At 28.0% G+C, this 7577-nt stretch overlaps 1 non-coding gene across 1 annotated transcript; it reads left to right on the top strand.

The window, feature by feature from the left end:
• Positions 1-7434: 7434 nt before the first annotated feature.
• TRNAN-GUU (transfer RNA asparagine (anticodon GUU)) lies at positions 7435-7506 on the top strand. The gene has a single exon. It is a non-coding gene; the product is annotated as a tRNA-Asn (tRNA).
• The last annotated feature ends 71 nt before the right edge of the window (positions 7507-7577 follow it).

Here is a 7577-nt window from a genome sequence, read left to right on the forward strand (position 1 = left end):
GCAATCTGAAAAAAAAATGTATATCTTGTATTTCTGTTAAATCAATTATCATTTCAACGATCAACTTCTCCCATAATAATATCTATGCTACCTAGTATTGTCATAATATCGGCCAATTTCATTCTTTTAACTAATTGAGGAAGAATTTGCAAATTTATAAAACCGGGCGGATGAATTTTCCATCTCCAAGGAAAACCATTTTGATCCCCTATTAGAAAAATCCCTAATTCTCCCTTGGGGGCTTCAACTCTTACATAAAGTTCTTGTTTTGGCAATTCAAAACTCGGAGACGATTTTTTACTAATAAATCGATACTCAAACTCATTCCATTCTGGCTCTTTTTCTCTATCAAAGCAGCGGATTTCTAAATTTTCATATGGACCGCCGGGAAGTCCTTCCAAAGCCTGTTGAATAATTTTTATGGATTCTATCATTTCACCAATTCGAACTAAATAACGAGCTAATGAATCTCCTTCTTTTTGCCATTGAACTTCCCAATGAAATTCTTCGTAACATTCATAATTATCCACTTTACGTAGATCCCATTGTATTCCGGAAGCCCGAAGCATCGGTCCTGATAAACCCCAATTAATAACTTCTTTTACATCAACAACACCGACGCCCTCAACCCGTTCTAAAAAAATAGGATTTCGCGTAATAAGTTTTTGATATTCAGCAATACTTGTTAAAAAATAATCGCAGAAATCATAACATTTATCTATCCAACCATAAGGTAGATCAGTCGCTACCCCTCCGATACGAAAAAAATTATGCATCATTCTCATACCTGTGGCAGCTTCAAATAGATCATATATTAATTCTCTTTCTCTGAAAATATAGAAAAAAGGTGTTTGTGCACCAATATCTGCCATAAAAGGTCCTAGCCATAGTAGGTGAGAAGCTATACGGCTTAACTCCAACATTATTACTCGGATATAGCTGGCTCTTTTAGGTACTTGAATATTTCCCAACTGTTCTGGTCCATTTACAGTTATTGCTTCTGTGAACATTGTAGCTAAATAGTCCCAACGTGTTACATAAGGCAGATATTGTATAATTGTTCGGTTTTCCGCTATTTTTTCCATTCCTCTGTGTAAATAACCCAATATCGGTTCACAATCAATAACATCCTCACCATCTAGAGTAACAATAAGTCTAAGAACACCGTGCATTGATGGGTGGTGAGGCCCCATATTGACTATCATGAAGTCCTTTCTTTTCGTTGAGATATTCATAGGTTTTTGCTCGATTTATTCTTTTATGAATCGCTTAAAAAAAAAGTTCATCCAAATTCAAGATCTAATAAATCGAATAATTGAAAATTACTCTTCAATTTAACGAATTTGTGACTGCCGAATATTAAACTGATTGATTAATTTTTTATACCGTATTCCATCTTTCTTTGACAAATAAGACAGTAATCTTTGCCGTTTTCCCAAAATTTTACGTAAACCTGTTTGGGATGAGTAGTCTTTTCGGTGCAATTCAAAATGTGAAGTAAGTCTTCGTATTCTATTGGTAAATTTGAATATTTGAAATTCAACCAATCCCGGTTTTTTTCCTTTTTTTTCTTGTGAAATAACAGGTATAAATGACTTTTTTACCATAAAAAAATAAAAGTTTTTCCTTCTCCTCGATTTTTATAGATATTTTTATTGATCAGTAATTAGAATGACACTCATTTTTAATTTTTTGATAGAAATCCGAAATCTAATTTTTTTGATAACTGAAATCAATCCAATTGAAATAGAGAATTTAAATAGATATAGTATAAAGGAGACTAGTTTGATATATAAAAAAGAATTGTATACATTACATTAGATAAAAAAAGATAATTTTGTTAATGCTTTTTTTTTATGTATACATCATTGAATTAAAATCAATGCCATACCAAAATACGTGTATTTGTTTAACCTATGTATCTATCTATAGATAGATACATATGCTAAATAGAAAACAAAATTAGATTAACGAATTTTCACACGCGGATACATATGTATCCTTACTATACTGAAACGGCTTCCATTATGGGTATTAAACCAATAACGATTTATACAAGCTAAATCTTCTAATCGATATTTTGGCCAAAGAAAAATTTTGAAATTCATTAGTTTTTTTTTCTCTTTCTCATTTCTTTTTTTAGTCAAAACTTTAAAACAATTTTGGACTTTATTTTCATTATAAAATATTGTGTTTCTATGCATACTATTTATATTATTTGGATCTAAACAAATTCTAATTCTCAACTCTCTACGACGTCTAGCAGATAAAATGTTTTCAGGAACAAGTAAATTAAATTTCTCGTTTTCTTTGTTTTCTGTTATCTTTTGATCTTTTGTTCTTGTAATGTATTTATCAAAAAATTTCTTATTAACATGAATTTTTTCTGAGTATTTTTTATAAATTTTGCGTTTATTCTTATGAATTAATGAAAAACCCATCATTTTATACTTAAAAAATTGTTTATTATTTTTTCTAGACAGGCGAACTGGTTCGATAACAAATAGTTCTTTTTTCCTAAATTTATTATTTTTCTTTTTCCTTAAGCCTGAAAGAGTTAAATTCGTCTGTTTTTGAATCATCATAATATCTAGACCTAGTTCTCCTCTTTGAATAGAGGCTATAGTAATTTTTCTTAAATTTGTCAATCTAATAAGGAGACAATATACTTTTACATTGTTAAATATTTTTTGACCTAAGAAATTTTTCCAGTTTAAATGGAAATTCAAAAAATTTCTTACTAAGAATTGAAGTTCTGCCTCCATATTGTTCTTGGGTTTTTTTTTCGATGTTCTAAAAACATCTATTTTTTTTTTCTTTCTAGTAATATTCTTTTCACTAACATTTTTATTTCCTTTAGAATGTAAAAAAAGAGAATGTAAATAAAGTAATTTTATTGGTATAATTTGCGAGTTACCCCTAAATGTATTATAAAATATCACAAATTTGGAAAAGAACCAAAATTCCGGATTGCATATGGAACGATTTAGTATTTTTCTATTGATTCCCGTCCAATCCAAATATTTTCTATCCGGATTTATAATAATAGTATCTTCTGCTATATAATTCTTGATAAAAATATTACTTATTCTATCAAATAAGTCTTTTTTATATGTATTGTAATTAGAAGAAATCATTGTGTTTTTATTTGATTGAAATAGGGATCTATATCGATAAATATATGAGTCTTTCTTATTTGCATAATTCATAAAATTATAGGATAAAAGATCGTATTTATATTGTTTTCTAATTTTTTTTTTTAATGGGATTCCTTGTTGTTCTTTGTAAAGAATTAATGGGCTTTTTCCATATGAATCCCATTTGGTTAAATTTTTATTTTGAGTTACACCACATTTAGTGATTCTATTTCTCCATTTTTGTGATACTAATTTTGACCAGCTACTGTTAGATAAGTTATATTGATAATAATTATTCTTTAACCAATTTGTCCATTGATTTAGTTCAGAATTGAGCAGGTTATTTTGTTTTCTTTTAGAATGAACTATTCCTTGTGCTCCAAAAAAAGAATCCTTTATTTCATTTTTCAGAAAAAAAAAATTTTTATTATATTGAAAAAGAAGTCTTAACTTATATATGTTTATGTTAATAATTCGGGTTTGTAACAAATTTAAAAATACATATGGTTGTGACAAAAAGGAGACATCAAAATAATTATGTGAATTCGCATTCTTATTCTTATTATTAAAATATTTGTGTAATTTTAAAAGAAAGGGAATTATACTTTGATTTGTTTTATAACTTCTTTCTGTATTTGGTTCATTATCGTAAAGCCATTTATTTAAAAATTTTTTTGTTGATTCAAGAAAAAGTTGTAGCTGGATTTTCGGAATACAAATGATATATAGAAAGATATCTATGTATATTTTTTTCATCAAAAATTGAAAAAAAGAATGTGATTTTTTAGTTAAGCTAATATTTCTTCTTTGGAATATCTGCAAAATTTTTTTTTCGAATTCTATCCTTTTACTATCATAAATTTTTTTCTTCGAATGAATATTTGTCTCGCGAATTCCAAGTCCTCTTTTCTTTTCTTCTTTTTTCATTTTTTCTATTTTTTTAATAACTACTTTTCTCTTAGTATTGAGATCCTTTATAGATTTTTTTTTCAATGAAAAATTTGTCGACTTTATCGATTGAATTGAAATGGTTGCTTCAGAAATCATTGAATTATTCTTCCAAATTGTTGAATATTTTTTGTTTTCGCTCAATTCATCGAGTTTTGGGGGTTTCCTTTTAATAAAAAAATATTTTAAATTTAAAAATTCTTGTTTTTTTTTCGTGAGGAATACTATACTTTTTCTAATAATTTCAAGAATACTTTGGATGATCCCTTTTGCTTTTTCTATTACGATATTTAGAAACAGTTTGAATTTTTCACTTAAAACTTTTAGAACTAGAAAAGTGAAAAATTCAAATTTTTTCTTTTTTTTTTTTAGTTCTTTTAAAATGGGGTCGAAAAAGGAAAGTGGATTTTTCGTGGAACTAGAAAAAGGCAATTCAACTTCCATCCCCCAAACTGTTAAAAAACAAAAGTTCTTTTTTTTCTTTGAATTTTTTTTGTTTTCATTACATCGTATTTTAGATTTATGCCAAGGTTTTAGACGAAAAGGAAATAATATTTTTATCTGAATCCCATCTGTTAGCCATTTTTGCGGAAACTCTCTTTCGGATAATTGAACGCCGTTATACGTGCATTTAATATATATTTCTCTCTTCCAATCCATATAATCTTCAGACCATTCTGGAATTTGAAAAAATAGTATACGAATTGTATTTTTAATTATTATAAATGAAGGTAATAGAATATATTTCCTAATAAAGCATTGGGTTATTAATAAAACACCTCTTATTACTTGAGCAAATATAATGCTATCCCAGGCTTCTGCTATTTCTATACGTTTTCTTTCTGCATTTTCCTTTTTTGCTTCCTCCTCTTTTTTTTTCGGACTTTTTTTTGTTTTTTCCTCTATAGAACCTAAAATTTGAAATTCTGTCTTTTTACGAATCCAAATATTTAACATAAAAAATCTTTTCATTGATTTTAAACTATGAAAAGAAAAGAATATTGATTTTTCAATTTTATCCAAAAAAAGCGGCGAATGCACCCTTTTTTGAAAAAATTTCCAAGTAACTGTTTTCCGTCTTTGAGCACGGATAGATCCTTTGATTATGTCTCTTCGAAAATCCGATTGTTGGGAATAACGTCTTAAAGCCAATTCGTTTTTTTGTTCATTATTTTCAGTATCTCCACGATCACGATAAGTCTTGTATTTTTTAAAAAATTTATCTTTATTAGTCAAAATGACTACACGTTTGCCTTTTCTAGAACGAATTTGAGAATTATCTGCTTCAATTTTTCCACCTAGTTGTTCTAATTCGTCCATCAATTTGTATGACCACCGAGGTACTTTTTTACAGATTTCGTTTCTTTTAATAGACTTAGTGTTCTTTCGATTTACTTTTCTTTTTTCGTTCAAATCAGTTGTAATTGCATCAAATAATATTTTGATTATTTGTTTTTTTTCTGCGTCATAATTATAATTCATTTTTACTTGTTCAGGTTCTGTAAATAAATAAGGTACGTGCGAATTTAAGCTTGACACTAATGAAAATTGACTGATTAGATTAAAAAGAAATGTAGTTACTAATAATTTTTTATCAAATGTTTTTCTATTTTCCTCTAATTTTGGAGAATTACTATTATTCTTTTTAGAAATCTTATTATAAAGAAAGATATCTTGAATTTTATTTATAAAAATGTTATTTTTTTTGTAAGTTTTTTCATGTTGGATTGAGGTTGAAAAACCGTTTTTTATTTGTCCACGGAAGGGTCCGTTTAACAAAGGATCTTTTCTTTTAGTTAAATATTTTTTTTTAGTTTCATCATCACAAAATCGAATTCTATTTTCGAATATATCGAGAGAAATCAATTTCTTATCTATCAGTTTTGTGCGATTTATAAATTCATTGCTCAATTTGTTTATTTTTTCTTCATTCCTATAGTACGAATCATTATACAAATCATCAGAGGAAATTTTCTTTTTTGTGAAGAAATCTATTTTTGTTTCCATCAGTTTTTCAAAACTTGATAAATTTTGTGGATACGTAAAAGATATTTTTTCTCTTCCATCACGTTGATATGTATGAAAAAAAAATTCTGAAATTTCATTTTTTACCATGTTTTCAAATTCATTATTTTTTATATATCGAAATGGACGCTTCCATCGTTTATAATTGAAAAGAATATTTATAAGAGGTTTTTGTAACATATCTTTATCTTTTTTTTTTCCTTTTTTAGAAATTTCATTGCTTTGTTTACTTTCTAATACTAATAGTTTTTTATTAAAAAAGGGGAGAGGTGTTCTTCCTAAATAATATAAACAGGTAACAAATAAGAAAAAAGCAAAGATTTTAAACATATAATTTCTAAATTCTGACAGAATGTCTTTTTTTGATTGAATACGGACATTAGATTTAATCCAATTATTTTGCTGTATGCAGATTAATAAAAATTCAATCCATTTTATAAAAAAAGTATGACCTATTATCCAACCAATAAAACTACTTGTTAAAAATAGCAATTTATTGTTACATCGAAACAAATAAATATTGATGAATCTCATGAATATGGAACTCGGTAAGAAAAGGGGATTTAAAAATTGAAAAAGAAGATTCTGAAAGAATCTTCTTTGAATACTAAAATTACGTATTGAATTTGGATTCTTGTATCCATAATTCAAAAAGTTTTTTTGACTATTGCCGAAGAACTGAAATAAAAGATAGGGTATAGCTATGACAGTTATTGTATGGGGTCTACCCAATGCTAAATGCAAAGGCGCATAATAGATAGACATGAACATTATGAGCTGTCCCGTAATAAACCCAGTTGTTGCTGCTATTTTCTTCTCGGTTCCTTCTTCCACAAGTCTAGCTCGAAGAAGGAAGAGATAAGAGGGCCCTATGGAAAATGTGGTCATAAATCCATAATAGAGTCCGACCACAACTATCGAATTCATTATCTTCATGCATAAGAATACTAGATTCTCCAGTATAAAAGATTGAAAAATCATCTCAAACCTCTCTTTTTCTTTTCTATTGCAATTTTTGGATTATTATATAACGATTTTTCAATTTTCAATTTTGCATAATTTTCCATTTATAGAAATAGATAGACTAGAAATAGAAACGACATCTCTTATCTCAATAACACCAAAGATAGGGATATTAAATGAATGGAATTAGTTTATGGATGTAATATAATGAAATAGAGCCAGTTTGAGGTTCCCTATGAAATGAGGCATGGAAGGGAGCCGCTGTGAAGAAATTTGACGAGTTACGAAGGAAACTTCGAGTTCCTATTGGTCATGGGTTGAGAACGGGAATTGAACTCTATGAGATCGAATTTCCCGTTGTTCCTCAGTAGCTCAGTGGTAGAGCGGTCGGCTGTTAACTGACTGGTCGTAGGTTCGAATCCTACTTGGGGAGATTGAATTGATTCCGAAATCTGTAATTCGGAATGAAAGGGTTTGCTTTGACCGTTAAGAAGAGTAGATAAC

Source organism: Vigna unguiculata, unplaced genomic scaffold (genome assembly GCF_037176805.1).
Source record: "Vigna unguiculata cultivar grain cowpea cultivar isolate G323 ecotype 2 unplaced genomic scaffold, ASM3717680v1 ptg000225l, whole genome shotgun sequence".
Taxonomy (NCBI): Eukaryota; Viridiplantae; Streptophyta; class Magnoliopsida; order Fabales; family Fabaceae; genus Vigna; species Vigna unguiculata.